This window comes from Petaurus breviceps, unplaced genomic scaffold (genome assembly GCF_028583685.1).
Source record: "Petaurus breviceps papuanus isolate PSGF00001 unplaced genomic scaffold, PetGlider_PUasm1.0 77, whole genome shotgun sequence".
NCBI lineage: Eukaryota > Metazoa > Chordata > Mammalia > Diprotodontia > Petauridae > Petaurus > Petaurus breviceps.
The window spans coordinates 2,518,727-2,542,332 of record NW_027186492.1 but is presented as its reverse complement, the minus strand read 5'-3'; the positions used below and the strand labels follow the sequence as shown (position 1 = coordinate 2,542,332).

Sequence of the window (23,606 nt, the reverse complement as noted above, 5' to 3'; positions counted from 1 at the left end):
AGAATGTTTGTAGGCATCAGGGAAGAAGGTAATAGAAAGGAAGAGATTGAAAATGTGTGAGAGAAGCAAAAGGGAGAATAATCTCCCAATCTCCCAAACTGATTTGGGGTGCTTCAGTTTCTTCTGACATGAAATGAGGGCTATCATGTGGAAGAGAGATTAGGCCTGTTTGGCCCCAGAAAGCAGAGCCAGAAGCAGTAGAGCTCAAAGGTATAAAGAGACAAATTGAGGTTTGGCATTAGGAGAAATTCTGAATATATAGAGCTATTTGAAAGTATGATGTGGTTATCTCAGCAGGTAGATCTAGTCCCCTCCTTGGAGGTGTACAAAGAGAGGATGGACAACCACTTGTCTCACAGGTTATAGTGGATTTCTTTAGTGTACAGGGATTCTTTTGTCGTTCAGTTGTGTTTGACTCTTCATGACTCCATGTGGGCTTTTCTTGGAAAAGATGCTGGAGTAGTTTGTCATTTCCTTCTCCAGCTCATTTTACAGATGAGGAAATTGAGGCAAACAAGGTTTTGTGACTTGCCCAGGGTCACACAGTATCTGAGGCCAGATTTGAATTCAGGTAGAGGAGTCTTTCTGATTTCAGGCCTGACACTCTATCCCCTGTGCCACTGAGCAGCCAGGACTTTATGCTAGATGGTCACTAAGGTCCCTTCAAACTCTCAAATTCTGTGATTCTGTGATCATCTCTAAAGTTTCTCCCAGTTCTAATGGCATCCAGATACTGGACCAGCTCATGTAATTTTATGTTAATAGGCTCTCAGAAACAATTGTTGGATCTATGAAACTGTAAGACGCTACAAAAAATATTTTACTGCTATATCTTATCCTGACATGGAAGCAGAGTTGTAACTAGTAATTTTGGCACCCAGAGGTGGGGCAAAAGAGGTTCCCTTAAGATGTGAAAGAGGCCATTGGTAGTTTCTTATTTTAACTAACTATCCAGGAATAGGAAACCTGCAGCTCTCGAAGCCCTTAATAAAAGGGGATTAATAAAAATAAAATATAAATAAATAATTAAAATAAAATATAAATAAAACAAAATTTAAGAATAAAAAAATAAATCCTTAATAAAAGAAAGCACCCTGGATCCAAGCCCCATTCCCCTAACCCTACTTAACTTTGGTTCTCTGTGGAAATCACACTAGGTTCTCAAAGGTTATGCAAAAGGAGAAAGTATATCCTTTGGCAAGTTTTATCAAGCAAAATAAACTTCAAACACTGGTCCAGTGAAGGCTGTGTATCTGTCATTCAAGGACCAGACTACCTAAACTCAGAGTGGCTCATTGTCAAAGAGCTGGTCACCATGTGATTCATTCATTCAATGCTGAAATGGTTCTGTGCTCTCATTGAATTGCATGTTTCCTCCAACAGTGTAGAGGATAGCCAGTTCTCACCTGCCTATCCTGTATGGTTCCTCTCTATGTTCACCCATAAGCTCACCACAAGGGGTCCATTCACCCTGCTTTCTCCTAATATTGGGAAGATACCAATCTGGTTGTACGTCTTCCTTTCATCATGTGAACAACTCATCTTTTCTTCCTATCTTACCTTTAACTGATAATATCTTTTACTTGTATTCTTCATCTTATTTCTCATTGGTTATATGCTGGAGCTGTTCACTGAACAGAGATTATTTTGTGTATTGGCCAATGGAATTCCAAAATCCATCTGTTCTTTATATCAGTGCTGGAGGTACCTATATGGATCCTTGGTATAAGAGGAGAAAGACTGGATCTGTTATTTTCTTGGTATAGGGAGTGCCTACTGTACCTTTTTGCTTCTCTAAGTAGCTCAGGGTGGGGAGGACTTCTACCTAGGACCTGTGGCAATTGCCCTAATATGGACAGTAGGTATAGCTGAGCTTTGGGAAAAAACTTCTCCTTTCTCCCCTGAAGCTAGGCTCTGACTCTGCATTTCCTTCCCTTGCAGGCCTTCTGTGCCTCTTGAGGCTTGGCCACAGACAGTGGGAGGTTTTAAGTCTGTGTTTGTGTCTGACTGAGGGGCCCAGCAGGAGGCATCCCTATAGACATGGAAGGGGCCCAGCACTGCCCTTCTGGAGGAAGGGTCATTGAGGTTAGGGGCCCCAGGCTGAAAGAGGGTGGAGCAAGCTGGGCAGAAATCATGTTTGTCTGAATATAGGAGCTAAGCAAGTGAAATGTTAAAAGGAGAGGCAGAAACATGTGTAATGAGATAATCGAAAGCAGAATGCAATTGGGTGAATAGTCATTTATTCTCTGCTGGTGAGCCTACCTTCTATCCTTACAAACATGTCTAGTTCTGACCTAACCTTGGGTGATGGGGACTGGAGGTTGGTCATAATTGGAGCTCATCCGGCAGTCTTATCTCCAGTCCAAAGGACATCAAGAGACAAGTTCAAGACCACCCCTGAGGTTTTAGTCTCAAGACAGGTTAGGTTGGCCTTACGAATCCCTAACAAGACCAGAACCGGGGCGGGGAGGGGGGTCTTATCACCTTCCTGGTCCTTCTATCTAATAGAAGGCCTCTGCCCTCATGGGGTTTATATGCTAGGAAGGGATTGAGATTGGATGGCAGCTGACGACAGAAGACATCCTGGCTCTCCCTGACTGACAGACTTTAGTTATGGGCCTCTGGTCTCCAAATTCAGTGGAATAGAAGCAATCTGGAAGTTGTTCATCTACCCCCCATTCATTTTCTATACCCTCATCTTTTTGGTTCTCAGTAAGTTAATGAGTAAGGGAAGACAGTGTGGAAGGAGGATAACAGAGGACCAGGGCACCTTACTCCAGAGGATGATTCATTTTAGGTCATCTCTCATCTCTCACACCAGACACAACTCTCCGATGCCTTACACATTTCTCTTTATTTGCTTCATCCTGACCCAGTCCAGTGGAAATGTTAGAAGGGGGTCAGCCAGATGAGTTCTGTCACCTTCCTCGAAGGTGTTACAGTGGGGTCCTCTCTGAGCACCCTCACATGTTTTTCATAGTCAGGCCTTCATCAAGGTTGCCATGGTTTTAGCTTGCCACATGGATCTCTAGTCTGAGAGGATCACAATAGAGCCTCCTGCTTCTGAAAGGGTTAAACCAAGCCCTGGTCCAGTTCTGCCTCTGCTACTCACTAACTATGTGATTCTGGTCAAGCCTCTCAGAGCCTCAGTTTCCTAATTTGAAAAATGGGGTTATTGTGAGGATCAAATGAGATCATGTATTAATTGTTGTTCAGTAATTTTTCAGTCCTCTCTGATTCTTTGTGACCCTATTTTGGGTTTTCTTGGCAAAGATACTAGAGTGGTTTGTTATTTCCTTCTCCAGATCATTTTATAGATGAGGAAACTGAGGAAACAGGGTTAAGTGATTTGCCTAGAGTCACATAGCTAATATGTGTCTGAGACCAGATTTGAGTTCAAGTCTTCCTGACTCCAGGCCCAACGATCTATCCACTTTGCCACCTAGATGCCCCAGGTGAGAAAAATTATTATTAATGACCAATGGTTTGGGGAGATCCAGAGAGCCCCCTTTTTCCTAACGTCCTCATTTCAATGCTCAGTCTCTGAAGGACAGGGTTGGTGATGGCAGATAGCATTAACCTTGTCCTCAATCTAGGTCTTGTCAACCTACCAACTCTACAAGGAAATTGATCTAAGGTGAAACTCCCGGCCCACTGTATTCTGCTCAGGCTTGGGGGGAGGATATAGACCCTTTGTCTAGATTTCCCCTGATTCTGGGAATGATTTGGAAGTAAACGGTACATTCACAGTTACATCCCCCTGTCCCTCTTTAGAAGAGGTCCACTTCTCATTGTGATATCCCTTCTCTCTCATTAATTATTAACCAATCAGAGTTGATTGCCACCCTCAGGACACCCACTTCGAAAAGCATATAATAAACTGTGAGCCCATCACTCAAAAGAGATTGCCAAATGACCATTCCTTTTATTGATAATATGCTAGAATTATTAATAAAAATGAATAATTACCCAGAAACTATGCCTCTTAAACTTTTAAAACATCACACATGTAATAGAATACTGAAGATCTTAAAAGGATATATAAATGTGAGGTATTATTATTGTTATTGTAATTAAAACTGCAGAGATGGTAGGAACAATGGCCTTTTACTTTAGTATCTTCAGGGATTCTAGGTACAATTATAGGGGAGATTTTCTTCCTTTTCTGGGAGAGGGAAGTGAAGAAACATTTATTAAGCACCTACTATGTGCTAGGCATTGTATTGAGCACTTTACAAATATTATCTTATTTGATCCTCACAACAACCCTGTAAGGTAGGTGCTATTATGATCCCCATTTTACAGTTGAGGAAACTGAGGCAAACAGAGTTTAGTGATAGCTAACATTTATTTAGCACTTACTATGTGCCAGGCACTGTACTTTATTAATAGTTTTTTTTTAGAAGGCAATTAGCGTTAAATGACTTGCCCAAAGTCACACAGCTAGTAAGTGTGTCAAGTGTCTGAGGCTGGATTTGAACTCAGGTCCTCCTGACTCCATTCACTGTGCCACCTAGCTACCCCTATTATTAGTTTTTTAATGATTTATAAGTTCTCAGATAAGACCACTGTAATACCTTCCAGTAAGGTGGCCAAACTAGTTTGACTTTATAAAAACCCTGGGATGTAGGTACTATTATTATCATCCCCTTTTTATAGATGAGGAAACTGAGGGAAAAGTTAAGTGTCTTGCCTAGGGTCACTGGATTTGAACTCAAGCCTTCCTAATGACCTGTTACCTGGTCCAGCATTGTATCCCCTATGCCACCTAGATGTCTCAACTATGAGAGGTAACGTGGAATAGAGGAGAAAAGGTTGTGTTTTGAGTCAAGAAGACTTCAGTTCAAATCCTGCTTCAAATATTAGCTGCTTGATCCTAAACAAGTTACATAACCTCTCTCAGACTCAATTTCTTCATCTGTAAAAATGGGAATGATAATTCTTATTGCAATTATCTCATAGAATTGTGGGGAAGACCAAGCAAGAGATTTTTTATATATATCTGTAGCTTTATTATGTTAATGTCAGTTGTTACTATGATGTCACATTGTCTTAGGTTCTGGCATCAGGAAACTATCCTCCCTTTTATACTCATTCAAACATGTGAGGACTCTGAGGACTGCCCTAGTAGAGTATCAACATTCCCAATGATGGGAGATCACCAGGTATAGAATGAGGTGTTGGCTAGTGAGAAAGGTGTAATGGAAAAAAACATTGGACATAGAGTCAAAGGAGCTGGGTCATTTTACAGATGATTTTTCTCATCTATAAAATGAAAGGTTTGGCTAAATGCCTTCTGTGGTTCCTTTGAGCACTCATCCTACGATCACAGCTGCATACCTGAACAATCTTTCCCCGCCCCACCCCAGGAAGTTGACTTCCCAGCTATCTCTGGTCCATCTAGAGCAGAGGAGCTCCTTCCTTTTCTCCTAAAATAACTCTATCCTCAGGAATTGGAACAGTCAAGCAGTCAACGTTCAACAAGTCCTCTGCCAATTTCCTGATACCCAGGGCTGTCCCTGGGCAAAATTATGAAAGAGGCTAATTTTAATTTTTGTGTCTCCTCCATATTCCTTTAAGCTCCCAGCACCCTCCCTTACTAGCTCTCCTTTAAGGCCCTTGTATCCCTCCAGGTCTAAGCTCCCCAGGCAGCCTGGGGAAGGGCCAGACCCTTCCCCATGTCCAAATTTACCCCATTTCCTCATGACTTTGCTTTCAGAGGCTAAGTAATTTGACAAATAAACAAATCCATGCTGACTGGATTATTGACTTAAAGCCCTTCCAAATTTAAAAGAAAAAAGAAAAGGAGACTTGTAGCAAGGCTTTGGAATGCTGATGAAATACTTTTTAAATTTTAAAATTCTAAGGTTTTTGGCCCCTTAATATAACTGTAATCAATTAACCAATTGGTATGATTGAGTATTATATATTTTGTTAAATCTTTTCCAATTACATGTAAATTTTTTTAACATTCATTTAAAAAAAATTTCGAATTCTAAATTCTCTCCCCACCTCCTGCCTCTTCCCTGCCCATTGAGAAAGCAAGCAATGGGATATCGACTATACATCAGAAGTCATGCAAGACATTTTCATGTTAGTCATATTGCAAAAGAACACATACACACGCACACTCACACACACTCCACAAGAAAAATAAGTAAAGTGAAAAAAGTATGCCTCAATCTGCATTCAGAGTTCATTAGTTCTCACTCTGGAGGTGGATTGCATTTTCATCGTGGGTCTTTTGGAATTGTCTTGGATTATTATTTTGATCAGAGTAGCTGAGTCTTTCACATTTGATCACGATGAAATACTTTTATGACTTCATTTGAAGAAGGGGTTCCGAAGGTGGGAATTTCAGGCTATGCGGAAGAAGAGTGAGGGTGTTTTCGAGATGGGGGTGCGGGGAGGATGGAGAAAGAGACAGACCTTTCAGCAGGAACCCTTGGGTAACTCTATAAACATGATTTAGTCAGCCATTCCCAGGATGTTCAATCTGGACAGGACTTTAAGGTATCTCTAGTTCAGATCCTATCTAAAGTAACTGAGGCCAGACACATCAGAAGGATGAACAGCACAAAATCTGCTAAACATAGGCTGGTGACATAAAGAGTCCTAACCAGGAAATTTTTCCATTTAGAGTAAAAACTAAATGGATGCAATTTTTCATTGGCTTTTAATGTTGGGGTTTTTTTTCGTCTTCTACTACACTGTTGAGACACTTTGTTGAAATACACATTTCTTCTTCTTTCCTCCCCCATCCCTATCCCACTTGCTCTCACTCTCCAGTTCTGAAACCATAATCAAATCAACTCTGCTATTGTTCCTGGAAGGGAATGTCAATCTACTTCCCTCCATTGGTGTGCTGATAAATATTTAACAGCCAGTTCTTTGGGGGGAATTTTTTTTTACATTATAGACTTTTAAGTTTAATCTGTATTCTTTCTTTAAAGATTTTTTTTTTTTTTGCTTTTTGGAGGGCAGTTGGGGTTAAGCAACTTTCCCAAGGTCACATGGCTAGTTTTTGTTTTTTTTTATGTGTGTGTTAAGTGTCTGAGGCTGGATTTGAACTCGGGTCCTCCTGACTCCAGGGCCGGTGCTGTATTCACTGCTCCACCTAGTTGCCCCAATTTTTTTTGTTTTTTTTTAACATTCATTTTTAATTAAGATTTTGAGTTCCAAATTTTTCTCCCTCTCTTTTTCCTTCCCCTCCCTCCTTCCTAAGACAATAAGTAGTTCAATATAGTTTTTATATGTGTAATCATGGAAAACATTTCCATATTAGTCATGTTGTGGAACATGAGTTTCAGAACAAAAGGAAAAAAATAAAGTGAAAATAGTATGCCTCAGTCTGCATTCAGACTCCACTGGTTCTTTTTCTGGATGTGGATAATGTTTTCCATCACGAGTATTTTGGAGTTGGTTGTCTTGGATCTTTTCATTGCTGAAAAGAGTTAAGTCTGTCAAAGTTACTCATTGAACAATATTGCTCTTATAGTATATAATGTTCTCCTGATTCTGTTCACTTCACTCAGCATCAGTCCATGTAAGTCTTTCCAGGTTTTTCTGAAATCATCTGCTCATCATTTCTTATTGCATGACAGTATTCCATTATATTCATATACCACAACTTATTCAGCCATTCTCCAATTGATGGGCATCCCTCCAATTTCCAATTCTTTGCCACCACAAAAAAGAACTATAAATATTTTTGTACATGTAGACCCATTTCCCTTTTTTATGGACTCTTTGGGATATAGACCTAGTAGTGATATTGCTGGATCAAAGGATTTGAACAGTTTGATTGCCCTTTGGGCATAGTTCCAAATTGCTCTCCAGAATGGTTGGATCAGTTCACAACTCCACCAACAATGCTTTTACCTGTATTCTCCATCCTTAAAAAGTATTGACAATAAACAATACAATAAATTGAGTCCTGATGTGTAGTGTTTACTGATTTCTGAGGTGTAAATGCTTGCCCTGAAAATTTAAGAACCAGCTCCCTGGAGCATGTTCAAGTTGGCTCCAGTGCACCCCCGGGTCTCCATTCTCATCCTAGCAACATTCTATACCAAAGAGACCTTCTTGAACTTTCACTATGTATGTTGTCTTCCCCTATTAGAATATAAACTCCTGAAGGGCAAGGACTGTCTTTATTTTGTGCTTGTATTTGTATTTCTAGCATTTAACACAATGCTTGGTACATAGTGCACAATTTCATGTTTTTTCATTCATTCATTCATGTTTACCATACTGATGCAAACAGAAGCTTCATTTGACATCCCCCACACTCTGGATTTATTTTTGGCCCTGGCCAAAAGTTCTGCCATCCACTGCCCATTCCTGGCTGTGCTGCCTTTCTTACCTACCAGCAGTTTGTTTAATTAATTGTCCATTTTGTTCTCAGTCACTGTGCACCCCATTGGCCTCAGGTATGCATGACTGCCTGAGAGGTGATGGGCTGCCAGCTGCTGTTTCTGTCCCTCTCATTTATTTATGTGCCTCACGGACCTCATCCTCCTCCAGACTCTGCTGGCAACACCCAGCGCCAGCCACCTGGGCATGCTACAGGGGTTGAGGCTCTGGCAGGGCCACAGATGCAAATAGACCTCAAACTGGGGTAGGAGCTCAGAGCCAGACTTTTTCTTGTTATGAACTCAGAGAGAAAAGGCCTGGATTCCTCCTTTCAAATAGCATGGGGAGAACCAGGGACTAGTATCCGTCATAGGGCAAGGTCTATAACAAAGGGATCCCTCCACATCCAACCCCGACTCCTCCCCTAGCAAGAGCTGCAGGGCCCACTTACTTACCTCCTTAGCATGGGGTGGGCCACTTGCCAAGAGCTTGGGATGAACTAAGCGGTAGATGGGGCAGCAAAACAGAGAGATCCACTATAGGTTTTCCAGGTCTGCCATGGGGTACTCAGCTCGCATTTATATTACTTCTGTATTTTATCAGCATCTTATAAATATGGAAAATGATCATGGCTCTAGAACTGGAAGGGATCTTAAAGGTCATCTAGTTACACCCACTTATTTTATAGATGGAGAAAATGAGGCCCAGAGAAGTTAAGTAATTTGCCCCAAATCCTACAAGTGATCACAACAACAAACATTCTTTTTTTTGGGAGGGCAGTTGGGGTTAAGTGACTTGCCCAAGGTCACACGGCTAGTTTTTTGTTAAGTGTCTGAGGTCAAATTTGAACTCAGCTCCTCCTGACTCCAGGGCCAGTGTTCTATTAACTGCGCCACCTAGCCGTCCTACAACAAACATTCTTTAACTGCAGAGTACTACCGTGTTTCCCCGATAATAAGACCTATCCCGAAAATAAGCCCTCCCCTTACTGTGTAAGATTCCTCTAAAATAAGCCCTCCCCTGAAAAGAAGCCCTATTGAGATTGCTACTGTAGTGAAGGTGATCCCCTGCGCTACACGCTACATTACGGTACCCTCTGTATGCACCGTGCCCCCCCGCCTTGAAACGCACGCCGCACTCCGAGCTGCATCCAATCAGAGCTGCAGCAGTGAGTGTGTCATCCTGTTCTTCCCCAGTGATTTGCTTATTGAATAAAGGTACATTTTTTTGTTCACATTTACCTGTTTATTAAAATTGTTGTCAATGTTCATTAAAATAAGCCCTCCCCTGAAAATAAGCCCTCTGGTGTTTTTCTGTCAAAAAAAATATAATAAGACAGTGTCTTATTATCGGGGAAACGCGGTATGTTCCAGGACTGGGGATTCAATGAAAGGCAAAAACAAGCTCTGCCCTCAAGGAACTCACATTCTAATTGGGGAGATGACAAGTAAATGAGTAGGTTCATATAAGTAAGTGGCAGAGCTGGACTTTGCACTCAGCTATTCTGACCCCAATTAAAAAGAGTACCTCTTGGGGGCGGCCAGGTGGCTCAGCCAGTAAGAGTACCGGCTCCAGTGTTGGGACGACCTGGAGATCGAATCCCGGGCTCAGACACTCAGCACCACACCCAGAAATAACTGGTCGTGTAACCTTGAGCAAGTTACTTAACCCTGATTGCTTAATTAAAAAAAAAAAAGAGTACCTCTTTTCACTGTGCATGCCACCAATGACATATCTAGAACTATGTGGTTTGTAAATGATAGACTTGTTATATCAATGGGAGTTGAACCTAAATCCTCCTGAGTTTAAATAAGGTACTCTTTACATAATATGATGCTGCTTCCAACCCTAGCCTTCTGTCCCAAGACTAGGAGGCAGGACTACAGGTTATCTCTGTACCCTGTGTCCCTAGTACCAGTTCTGTTTGGGAGCCCTTTAGGAGCCATGATGCCTCATGGGTAATGCTAATTGGATCGCAGGCAGAATTTCAGGGACTGTGCTCTCTTTGGCAGAGCATATATTAAAATTGGAATGATACAAAGATTAGCATGGCCCTTGAGCAAAGAGCATGCAAATTTGTGTTTTTCTCACCTTCTTATTGAATAGGGTTCGAGGAAGGGGAGAATTTGGACTTAAAAAAACCCCCAAAAGTCTGTGATTTAAAAAAAATTAATTTAATTTAAAAAAAGAGTTTCTGGGACTGAGATTAGAGGCCATAAATAATAAGAAAGTCCCCAGATGCACCAAAAAAAAAATTAGCAGCATTTTTTGTGCAATGAATCAGAAACAAAGTAGATATATATCAATTGGGTAATGGCAAAGTAAATTGTGGTACATGGATGTAATAAAATATTAACATGTTGTAAAAAATGATGTGTGTGATGAATACAGAGAAGCATGGAAAGATCTGTATGAATTGATGTAAAGTGAAGTAAGCAAGAAACAAGAAAACAAGATAGGTAATAATAATAATAACAATGTAAATTAAAAGAACAACCATAAAACAATCAAAAGTAAATGTTGCAATTCCAAAGAAGAGATAAGAGAATACATTTCCTTCTACACTTTTGTAGAGGTGGAAGGTTCATAGTTCTCAGACATTGTAAATATTTTCAGATTTTTTTTTGATGTATTGAACTATTTTGCTGATTTTTTTCCTTTTCTTCCTAGTATTTTTTTAACTTTTAAAGTGTATCCTTTGTTATATGGGATGGATCTCTGGGAGAAAGGAAGAGGAAGGATACTGGGAGAAATATAAATGAAAGAAAAACAAAAGATAATACATGGTTTTGGTTTTTTTTTTTTTTAAGAGTTTCTGAGGCTTTGATAGTGATCAGGGAATGATGTGGGAGCACAAGTCATTCAGAAAGAGAAAAAGACATTCTACTCTGGGTGAACTGGACCTTAGTATGTACTGGAAGAGGATCTCTCGAGGTCCTATGACCTAATTGTAGTTAGTGTCCATCAGTCTGGCTCAATCAATCAGTCAGCCAATCAACAAGCATCTATTAAGAATGCTAAAGGGGCAGCTAGGTGGCGCAGTGAGTAAAGCGCCCACCCCAGAGTCGGGAGGACCCGAGTTCAACTGTGACCTCGGACACTCAACACCCACACAAAAACACTAGCCGTGTAACCTTGGGCAAGTTACTTAACCCCAATTGCCCTCCAAAAGGCAAAAAAAAAAAAAAAAAAGAATGCTAAAGATACAAAGATAAAAATGAAACTCTCCCTACCTTCAAGAAACTTATATTCTACCAATATGTACACATATAAGTATTATACATACATTTATATACACATATGTGTGTGTGTATACACACACACACATATGTATATTTGTTGTTCTTTAGTCATTCAGTTGTGTCTGACTCTTTGTGACCCCATGGACCATAAAATACCAGGTCCTCTATCCTCCACCAATTCCTGAAGTCTGTCCAAGCTCATGTTTGTTGTTTCCATGACATTATCTATCTAACTCATCCTCTGCTGTCCCCTTTTCCTTTTGCCTTCAAACTTTTCCAACATCAGGATCTTTTCCAATGAGTCCTGTCTTCTCATTATGTGGTCAAAGTATTTAAGCTTCAGCTTCAGTATTTGACCTTCCAGTGAATAGCCTGAACTAATTTAAGTATTGATTAATTTGATCTCCTTGCTGTCTAAGGGGCTCTCAAAAGTCTTCTCCAGCACCACAATTTGAAAATGTTCTATTCTGTAGTGCTCAGCTTTCCTTATAGTTCAGCTCTTACAACCACACATTGCTACTAGAAAAAAAAAATAACTTTGACTATTCAGACCTTTGTCAGCAAGGTTATGGCTCTAATTTTTAATATACTGTCCAGATTTGCCATAGCTTTCCTTCCAAGGAGTTTCCAATTTCATGACTGTGTTCACCATGTGCAGTGATCTTTGAGCCCAAGAATATAAAATCTGACACTGTTTCCATTTCTTTGCCCTCTGTTTTCCAGGAAGTGATGGGACAAGTCACCAAGATCTTAGGGTTTTAAAAAAAAATTTTAAGCTTCAAGCCAGCTTTTATATTCTTCTCTTTCACCCTCCTTGACAGGCTTCTTAATTCTTTACTTTCTGTCATCACATTGGTGTCCTCTGCATATCTGACATTGTTGGTATTTCTTCTGGAAAACTTTACTCCAGTTTTTCCCATCCAGCTTGACATTTCACTTGAAGCACTCTGCAAACAAATAAATAAGGGGACAATATACATCCTTGTTGTACTCCTTTCCCAATCTTAAACCAATCAGTTGTTCTGTCTTCGGTTCTGTTGATTCTTGGCCCATGAACAGGTTCCTTAGGAGACAAGTAAAATAGTTTGGTCCTCTCATTTCTTTGAGGACTTGTCACATTTTGTTGTAATCTACACAGCTAAACACTTTAATGTAGTCAGTGTAGTGGTTTAGTGCAGTAGTATAGTCAGAAGTAGAGGTTTTTTCTGGAATGCCCTTGCTTTCTCCATAATTCGGTGAATGTTGGCAATTTGGTCTCTAGTTCCTTTGCCTCTTCAAAAACCAGCCTGTATTTCTGGTAATTCTCAGTTCACATATTGCTAAAGCCTAGCTTCCAGAATCTTAAGTATAAGCTTGCTGGAGTGTGAAATGTGTACAATTATTTGGTTAATTTAAATGTTCTTTGGCATTGCCTTTCTTTAGGGTTTGAGCATAAATTAATCTTTTCAAACCCAGTGGCCATGGCTGAGTTTTCCAAATTTATTGGCATATCGAGTACATATGTTTTCATAACATCTTCTTTTAGGATTTTAATTGGCTTGCTGGAATTCTATTACTTCCACTAGCCTTATTGTTAGCAATGCTTCTAAGACCCCAATGACTCCATTTTCTGGGATATCTGGTTCTATATCAGTGATATCATCATGGTTGTCTGTGATGCTAAGATCTTTTTTAAGATAGTTCTATATAGGGGTGGCTAGGTGGTAAAGTGAATAGAGCACTGGCCCTGGAGTCAGGAGGACCTGAGTTCAAATCTGGCCTCAGACACTTAACACAAACACTAACCATGTGACCTTGGGCAAGTCACTTAACCCCAATTACCCTACCTTCCCCCCTCCAAAAAAAATAAAAAGAAAAATATATATAGTTCTGTATATTCTTGTCACCTCTTCTTCTGTTAAGTCCTTACCATTTTTGTCTTTTATCATGCCCATTTTTTTTAATGTGAAATGTCTCCTTTATATCTCCAATTTTCTTGAAGTGCTCTCTTATCTTTTCTCATTCTATTGTTTTCTTCTATTTCTTTGTATTGCTCATAAAAAAAAAAACCTTCTTATCTCATGGGGTTTTCTTGGCAAAGATATTGGAATGGTTTGTCATTTCCTTCTCCAGGGGGTCATCTTTTGTCAGAACTCTCCACTTATGACCTGTCCATTTTGGCTAACCCTGTACACCATAGCTCATAATTTCATTGAGCTATACAAGCCCCTCTACCATGACAAGGCAGTGATCTGGAAGGAGTTTTGTATATATAGTATATACAGTATATATGTAGTTCCTTACTCCTTCCAACTTGCCTCTTATATTCATGGCTTGTGCCCCCCCAGGGAGTGACTACTACCACTACCAGGCTCAAAGTTGTTCTATAGATCTATATGCCTAAAATTAGAGTACACTAGCACCCACCAGTGAGCTTCCCTTTAACAGTCAGCCAGTAAACAATTAGCACAAAGCAAAAGCATTTAAAAAGATAGAAGATAGTTTAGTAGTTAGGTGGTGCAGTGGATGGCACACCAGGCTTGGATTCATGAAGACCTGAGTTCAAATACAGACTCAGACACTTACTGGTTGTAAGTGAACGAGTCACTTAATACTGTTTGCCTCAGTTTCCTCCTCTGTAAAATGAGCTTGAGAAGGAAATGGCAAAACACTCCAGTATCTTTGCCAAGAAAACCCCAAATGGAATCACAAAGAGTTAGACACAACTGAGGAACAAGGAACATAGTAAGAAAAATAGCTCTAAAACATTCCCTTCCCCCCAAACCTGGGATGCACTCTCCCTCAAATGCACATGGTGTCTGTAATGGTAATTTTGAATTTGAAGATCCCTTTGTGTTGGCAAAAGTAGCAGATACTTAACACTTTAGTAACTGATTGAGCCTCTGATTGAGGGAACAGAAAGTATTAACTCCTCTCTCCTGTTAACTGACATAACAGGAAGAGGTTGGCTGAAGGAAGTGAAGTAGGTAATACTGTATATATAAGAAAAGCCCCAGAGAGGCACATTCAGAATTTCCTTGAGACTGAGATCTGGTGGCAGAGCAGCTACAGAAGAATGGAAACTGAGTCCTGCAAACTGGTGGTGGTGGAGCTTCTTCTGAAGCTTCTTAGCTCCAGGCTTGTGGTACCTTGATGTACCAAGGCTTGCTTTACAGCAGGTTGTGTTTTGTCCTTTGTTCTCAAAGAGGACCATCACATCAGGGAGGTGATGACATGACTTGCAATTGACTTTGGTTTGAGTGAGGGAGGGCTATGCAAGGTCACCAGCCTCACTTTCTCCTCCAGAGCCATCTGGGTTCAGTGGCCATATATCTATTAGGATGATTGGAGATGGCCCAGGATGCATTGGGGGACCTTGGTCCTTTTAAGCTAAGGTCTTTTCAGGTTCTCACTTTGAGTGAAGCAATTCGTTCACCCAATCAAACTGGGAGGGAAAGACCCTCAGGTTTGCTGGCCAAAAGAGAAACAGTTATTATTTGCATTCACTCTGAGTGAATTCACCATTAAATAGTGCTTGGGCAGGGACCTATTGTCCAATCCATGAGAACCAGAGTGATTTGGGTTTAAGTCTTGGTCTTTGAGAAAGAAATCTAACCAGTAAACCAAAAGTCAACTAGGTAGCTTTCAGCCATCAAAATTTACCTTCCTTTGGGCAGAACACCCTCAGGTAAAAGGAGAGGAAAGGAAAGGAGAGGAGAGGGGAAGAGAAGGGAGGAGAGGGGAGGGGATGAGCTGCCCAACTGAAACTGGCCAGCTGGGTCCCCATTCAGGCAGCTCAGACCACTTGCAGGTTGTGGTTTGTCCTTCGTTCTCAAAGAGGACCATGACATCAGGGAGATGATGACATGACTTGCAGTTGTCTTTGGTTTGAGTGAGGGAGGGCTGTGCAAGGTCACCAGCCTCTCTTTCTCTTTCAGTCATCTAAGTCCAGTGGCCAGATATTCATCAGGATGACCGAATCATGAAGCCACCTGGTGTGAATTATATATATTACAACTCCTGGATGCCTCAGTAAACACTGGATCCTCAAGATTTTTCCAATTTTCTGGGCCTTTAGGAGAAGGAGTAGGGCTCATTCTGCAACCCTTCAAACTGGGGTGCTCCTAAAAGCACAAAACCATCCACTCCACTGACTTTCCTTCTGGGGTCATAGACAGCAGTTACCGAGCAGAAAGTAGACAGAATAGGGAGATATGCCCATATGAACCTTGCCTTGTCCCTCAAGCCCTGTTTTGTCCTCTCACTGGAGAGCTGTTTGCTTTAGAAGAGAAGGTATGGGCCAGTGAAGACAGGGGTCACCAAAAATCACGAGTCAGTTCCAGAGTCTGCCTTAGCTCCACAGAATCAAGCCTGACTTGAGGCCTAGCCTGCATATCTCTGTGCTCCTTGGGAGCAGATCATGTGATATAGACATATATATATATAGTGTGTGTGTATGTATGTATAGCCAAAAAGGATTTCAGAGTGGACCTTCCACATCCACTCCCATCCAGACTTGGTGCCCTGTCTAATAGCTTATATTTATATAATGCTTTAAGGTTTGCAATATGCTTTATATGCATTATTGCATGTGATCCTCACAACCTGGTACAATTGTTATCCCCACTTTTATTGTTGTTATTCAGCTGTGTCAGACTCTTCCTGATCCCATAGACTTGTCCATCCATCGGATTTTCTTTCTTTTTTTTTTTTTTTTTGCTTTTTGGAAGGGGAAAGGCAGGGCAATTGGGGTTAAGTGACTTGCCCAAGGTCACACGGTTAGTAAGTGTTAAGTGTCTGAGGCAGGATTTAAACTCAGGTCCTCCTGACTCCAGGGCTGGTGTTCTATTCACTGCACCACCTAGCCGCCCCCAATCATGGGATTTTCTTGGCAAAAATACTAGAGTGGTTTGCCATTTCCTTCTCCAGTGTGTCCCTATTCTATAGATGAAGAACTGAGACAAACAGGGATTAAGTGACTTGCCCAGGTCACACAACTAGTAAATATCTGGGGTGGTCAGGTACACAGATTCAAGCTTTGCAGATATAGCTGTGAGGCTTCATGGGGATCAAAGGACTCACCTTCAGAAAAGGAAGGCTCTAAGAGAGCTAGACAATAGTAAAAACAATAATACCATACTTTTACATAGCCCTTTTAAGTTTATGAACCTTCTGTATGTAAAAGTAAAATTTATTAGAAGTTCGCTTGCATTAGATACAGAGTAAATCTGTGCTAGGTCATTCTATGGCACTCTCACAAACATGAAGACAGGATGGGGTCTTATATACAGAAGGTTGTGGGAGGAATCTAGGGGTTTGGGGAGGGTCTTCAGGAGGAGTTAATGAGGTCAATGAGTGATTAAGGGTGGGAAGCCACCTGGAGACCACAAACAGTGGTGGGCTAGGCCAGTTCAAGGGTGGGAAGTCTAGTAACTTGCCTCCTCAAATGGGATGGTTTAATCTAGAGTCCAAGAGAGGTTCCCAGAGCCTGTACCTCTAGGACTCAAGGAAAGCCCGAGGGGGCTCCCAGAGCCCATACCTCATCATTCCTCATCTGTACTCTTACTCTTCTTCAAAGAAGGGGAAAAGGTTCATTTTCTCCTCTCTTCTTTGAGGTTGAGCTTGGTCGTTATAATTTCATAGTATTAAGTAGTTATTATTTTGTTATGGTTCTTTTTGTTTATTTAGTCGATCAAAAAGTATCCATTAAGAACCTCCCATGAGCCAGGTACTGGGGTCTACGAATGCAAAGAATGAAACAATTCCTATTAGCGATATTTTCCCATTCAAATGGGGAAAATAACAAATTATATACAAACAAATACAAAGTAGTTAGGTACAATGTAGTTTGGAAGGTAGGGCCTAATAGTAAATCCTTTTCTTGGTTTTTCTTAATTCATTCTTAAATCAGTTCTTATGATTCTTTCCTTGTTTTTCTATAGTCCTCGAATTCACTGTTTCTGTTTCTTTAGACTCAGTAATAGTCCATTAAAATCATGTAGAATTTGTTTAGCCATTACATTTCAGTTAGCCAGGAAATCAAACTTTTATGACATTTTGGTGTCTTATGAATTTTAAAGCAGTATGGAAAAATTAATTGTCATTATTCTTATGATGAGGAAAGAATAACATTTTATGTAATACTTTTTGTTCCAAAATAGAACTAAAAATTGCTCTAAAAAGGTGGGACTAAGGTGGAAAACCTGGGTTTCCTAAATGCAATGTATGTGTGGTTGGTAGCAGTTATTTAGATGGCTGGTCTATGTGTGGCATGGATAGATACCTTATCTGGGATTTGGTCCACCTTCGAGAAGAGAGGACTACCAAGGAAGCCACAATTCCCACATTTGTGAGACACAAGAGGAAAGCCAAGACTGGGCTCCCACTCTATCTACCTGTCTCCAAGACAGGTATCGGACTAAACTTGTATCTATCTACCATACCCTAAATATCGATAGTCCAGAAACATGATTCCTTGAGACTCAGGAGAAATGCTACTTTCCCTGTTGACTCTCAAGGGGAGGATAACAGCTTATTTTCACCAGCTTAGCTCCTTTCCACTTTGCTGGCTACACAAAAGACAATCAGGAATAGCCGTAAGCCTCTTTATCAAAGTAAACAGTGAATGGAAATTGGAGAAAGTAGATTAGGGCAGACAATAGAATACATCAGAATAAATGAGCTCTCTAGGGTTGTGGGCAATGAGAAGCAGTGACATATAGGGGGCTGGCTTCCCCAAGTCTGACTCCTAACGGACCTATTGTTCACCATTCAAAAGTTCATGCATGCTTTTCCTGAATTCCTCCTCCCTTCTCTCAGTAATCTCTCCAAATCTGAAGGAGGTTTTTGTTTTCCACTTAAATAGGTTACACAGCATCTCAGGCTCAGTTATCTCTCATCCAATCAGGAATCACCCCTCCCACCCAGTACACATAGGGTCATAAGGTTGCTCCTCAGGAAACTGCCCCAGGTCTGGACAGGAGTAGGCTACATAGATTATACAGGAGGTATGTGGTATAGTAGAAAGAGTACTAGATTTGGAGTCAGAAGACACGAGTTCAGATTCTGGCTCTAACACTTACTGCTCCATGAACTTTGGTAAATCATGTGTTACCTTGAGCTTTGGCTTCCCCATCTGTAAACTGAAGAGGCTGGAGATGATGTCTTCTCAGGTCACTTCCAGATCCAAATGTACATTCATACGTGGGGAGGAGAGACCGTGGGACATTGTCCTGTGCTTAAGAAAACAGAGTCTGGAATATCTTGAAGCTGTTTTTGGAAAGCCTATAGTTGGGAAGGGAGGATGGATAGAAGAAAGGACAGAAGAAAGGAAAGAAAGAAAAAAGGAATGAAGGAGATATTTATTAAGTGCCTACTGTGTGCTAGGTACTAAACACTTTACAAATATTATCTTTTTATCCTTATGTAGGTGTTATTATTATCTTCATTTTACATATGAGGAGATCCAGGCAAACAGAGGTTAAGTGACTTGCTCAGGGTTACAGTTAGTAAATATTTGAGGCTGGACTTGAACTCAAGTCTTCCTGATACTAAGCCTCTATTCACTGCAGTGCCTTGTTGCCTCTGCACCTTGTATATAGAGTAGTTCAGTGCCCTGTGTGGACAGAGCTCACCTATTGTGTGACTTGGGGCTGTGGAAAGTCAGACATTTGGTAGCTTCCTGTTTTAACCAATCATTCTTGCTACCCATGAGCTAAAGCTAATTGTTTCAACACTTTTGAAGGAATGTTGCAGTGCTTTCTAAATTTTGGTGTCCTAGGACATAACCCATGTCACCCAACTGAGTTATGACTCCTTGGCTGCAAACGAGGCTGCTTTGTCTCTCTCAGAACATGTGCAAATTTCCAAAAGTCAGGAGTTATCACCTGCACATTCTCTCCTTTCTGATCATCTCTAGGGCACTGGTTCTTTCAAGCAATGGTCACTAAAGTGAGGGCTCTCATGCCTTGGCCTTTTCCTAGGCAGTTCTCAGACTAAATTCTAGGGGCATGTGATGAATCATTTGGATGGAGGGTAGGTGATAGACGCCTTACTGTCATACCCATTCATGATGCTTGCCCCCAACGTACTCACACCTCTTACCCCCACAACATTCTCCCATTCCCATACTTCCCTCTGATTTCCCCTTCTAAGCCAGGGGTGAGCCCCTCAGAGGTCCCAGGCACCCACTCACAGCAGCAGCTGCAGAGTTCTGCTGGAAAACACATTGGCCCTCCTTCCCATTACACCTCATGGCTACCTGGCTGCAGGTGCCGGCAGAGGACAGGCTCTTTGTCAGGGCCAGCGACCAGTGAATAAGAGGCCCACCTACCCCCACCCCCTTTTTGTTTAAATGAGATAAAGTGAGTCACAAATGTGCAGAGACATAGATGGATTGAGATCTGCACGGCAGATTTCATCATTCTACTTTCTTTTCCCTCAAACCACTCCTGAAGTTCTCTGTCGCTTGTGAGGGTACCACCATTCTTTCTAGTCACCCAGTTTTCTCATAACCTTAGTTCCATCTTCAACTCATCTTTCTTTCCTCCCCACTCCCACCCATGTCTAAGCAGTCGGTCACCACATCTTGTAGGTTCAACCCTGCCCTCTCACCTCTCTTCTCTTCCCTTTCCTCTTGTACCCAATACCCTCATCACCTCCCATCTGAACTACCGCAACTGGTTCCAAACTCGTCTCCCTTCCTCAAAGTCTATCCTTCACACAGTTATCAAAGTGACTTTCCTAAAGCCCAGGTGGGATCATGCCATTCCCCTGCTCTATAAACGCTAGTGGCTGTCTATTGACTCCAAAGTCAAATGTTATTTTACACTTATTTCGTCCTTTTAAAATGTCTATTGTTGTGTAAGTTTTATAATGTGTACAATTATTAGTAAATGCATACAGTTAATAAATATAGACATATTGGAGATTTTATGCTCAAAATTATGTATTTTAAAAAATTTATGGGATGCAAAAAAGGTTGGAGATTGCTGCTTTAGAACATCCTTTGATTTCCCACCATCTCCTCCCCAGGCATAAAGCAGCCAGTGACACATATTTACTTTTGTTTTGTGTGTATGTGTGTGTGTGTGTGGGGGGGGCGTATAAACCAGTGATTCCATTGCCATTAAGAACTCCCAATGAGGATACTTTCCCTTCTAATGCAGATCAGCACCTACTCTGCAGCTTAACTCTGCACCTCTGTCTTTTTTATCTATAAAATGGGTAGATTATACTAAAAGTTCCAAAAGATTCCTTTTGGTTCATGTAACTATACCTGCATTAGCTAGGACTTCATAAAGAATCAGTCAAACTTCAAGGCTAGGCCTTTTAGTTGGAATTAAAGTAATGTTTACAGTTAGTTGGGGCCAGCTAGGTGTTATAAATGGTTAGACCATCAGGAGTCTGGAGTCAGGAAGATCTGAGTTCAAATCCAGCCCCAGACATTTACTAGCTGTGTGACCTTGGAAAAGTCACTTAACTCTGCCTCAGTTTCCTCATCTGTAAAATAAGCTGGAGAAGGAAAAGGCAAAAGAATTCCATATTTTTGTCAAAAAAAACCCCAAATGGGATCACAAGGAATTGAACATGGCTATGTCAACAAAACAGCTTACAGTTAGTTCTACCAAGAAAATAAGATCTATGCCCTCCAGAGCATTAAAGCACCACCCTCAAAGTTGGCTTGATATAGGATTGGGTGTTCCCCTCTCCTCCCTAAAGATAATACACATTTTAGAATAATGTACGATTCATCATTTTTCTGTTCTGTTTTCTTAACCACTTCCTTTTTCAGCTTGGTTATTCAAGTAGGGCCTTTGTAAGAATAAATGCCACATCCTATTTTATCCCTGGTGCCCTATATGTAATTCCTCTAACTTGGCTAGAGGTCAAATTTCTTTTGGTTCTTCTTTTGATGCCCCCTCTTTTTTTTGCTTTTTGGAGGGGGAAGGCAGGGCAATCGAGGTTAATTGACTGGCCCAAGGTAAGTGTGATCAAGTGTCTGAGGCCAGATTTGAACTCAGGTCCTCCTGACTCCAGGGCTGGTACTCTATTGACTACATCACCTAGCCACCTCCTGATGCCCTTTTAATAAGGAGAAAAATTATAAGAATGATGTGCAAAAGTGTGGTGGTAAATATTTAACAACCAGCTGTCCAAAAAAAAAAGTACCCACGACAGACTTTAAATTTTAATCTGCATAATTTAATACCTTGTTGTTTTTGTTGAGTCATTTTATTTGTGTCTGACTCTTCATGACCCCTTTTAGAGTTTTCTTGTCAAAGATACCAGATTGGTTTGCTATTTCCTTCTCCAGCTTATTTTACAGATTAGGAAACGGAGACAAATAGGGTTAAGTGATTTTCCCAGGGTCAATAAGTGTCTGAGGCTGGATTTAAATTCAGAAAGATGAGGTTTCCAAATTCTAAGTCCAGTGTTCTATCCACTCTGCCACCTAGCTGCCTTATTAACTAACATTTTAAGTCAAAACAATGAATAAAATAATAAGTCAAATCCTAATTGGCAGCATTTGCCAAGGTGTAAATGCTCACACTGAAAATTTAATAATCATATGTCACTAGCCAGTTAGAGCTGGGTGAATATTGTTTGTCCTTTGTTCTTGAAGGGGACCAGGACATAGTAAATTGGATTTAAGTGAGGAAGGGCTGTGAAAGTCACCAGCCTCACTTTCTCCTTCAGAGCCATCTGGTTCCAGTGGTCAGATATAGATCAGGATGCCTGGAGATGGCCCTGGATGCAGTGGGAGACCTTGGCCTTTTTAAGCTAAGGTCTTTAATAGGTCTCAGTCTCACTGAGACAACCTCCATTCAGTGGTTACAGCTAGGTAAGGAATGAGGCAGAGACTGGACTCTTTACCTAGTTTAAAAAAACAAACAACAATCTGGGAGGGGAAGACTCTCAAGATTTCTGGCCAGAACAGAAATAATTGCTATTTACATTCACTCTGAGCTTATCAGAGCCCAAATAATGACTAAGTGGGGCTTAGCCTGGAACTTATTCTTGGTCAATCAATGGGTGCCAGAGTGATTTTGAGACAGGCCTGCACATCCTTCGCCCTCTAGTGGATGTTTTCCTTTACATTTTTTTGCTGTCCTCCTGAACCTTTGGCATGCTACAAGCAGCCTGAGGGCTGCAGGTTGTTCAGGCCTAGTTTAAGGTGAGTTCCAGTTGGCAGTAGCCTTAGGTGTAATTGTGGGGCATAGAATAAAAATAAGAGGGCTGCAGAAGCATAAGGAAAGAAGAAAAGAAAATTTTGAAAAACCTTTTGCATGTGTTTCATCTGTTGTGTAAAAGAGTTAGTTGTAGTGATTACGTTAGTTTCCAAATAAACCCACAAAATGCAAGTTCTAACCTATCAGTGTTCAAGTCTGCTGAGCTGACAGGTCTTAACAAGCAAGCGTTGGCAGGCAAGAGTGTTGTTGGCAGGAATACGTGCACGTAATGACTTGTTTACAATTTGATACTACATGGTTACATGATGCAATGTTGCATCATCAAAATTTCAGTGCAGGAAAAAACCCACAAATTGACAAAAAATTATTAAATTTAAGATGCATCATTTTTTTTAAAAAAGATCTTATATTATTTCGAGATGATGCAAATTTTAAAAAAAATCATTAAAAGTTTAAGGAAAAGGGGCAGATAGGTGGCACAGTGAATAGAACACCAGCCCTGGAGTCAGGAGGACCTGAGTTCAAATCTGGCCTCAGAAAGTTAACACTTATTAGCCGTGTGACCTTGGGTAAGTCACTTAAGCCCAATTGCTGTGCCCTGCCCCCTCCAAAAAGCAAAAAAAAAGTTTCTGGGGGATGCTGAATAATTTTTTTTTTTTAGAGGGCGGTAGGACAAATAAGTTTGGGAACCTCTGCCCTAAGTGGACAGAGGAAAGAAAAGAAGAGAAGAGAAAAGAAAAGGAAAGAAGAGAAGAGAAGAGAAGAGAAGAGAAGAGAAGAGAAGAGAAGAGAAGAGAAGAGAAGAGAAGAGAAGAGAAGAGAAGAGAAGAGAAGAGAA

The 23,606-nt window shown here is 40.9% G+C and overlaps 1 pseudogene; it reads left to right on the top strand.

Moving 5' to 3' along the window:
• Positions 1-10,353: 10,353 nt before the first annotated feature.
• Positions 10,354-10,453, top strand: LOC138175547 (U6 spliceosomal RNA; annotated as a pseudogene).
• Positions 10,454-23,606: the final 13,153 nt, after the last annotated feature.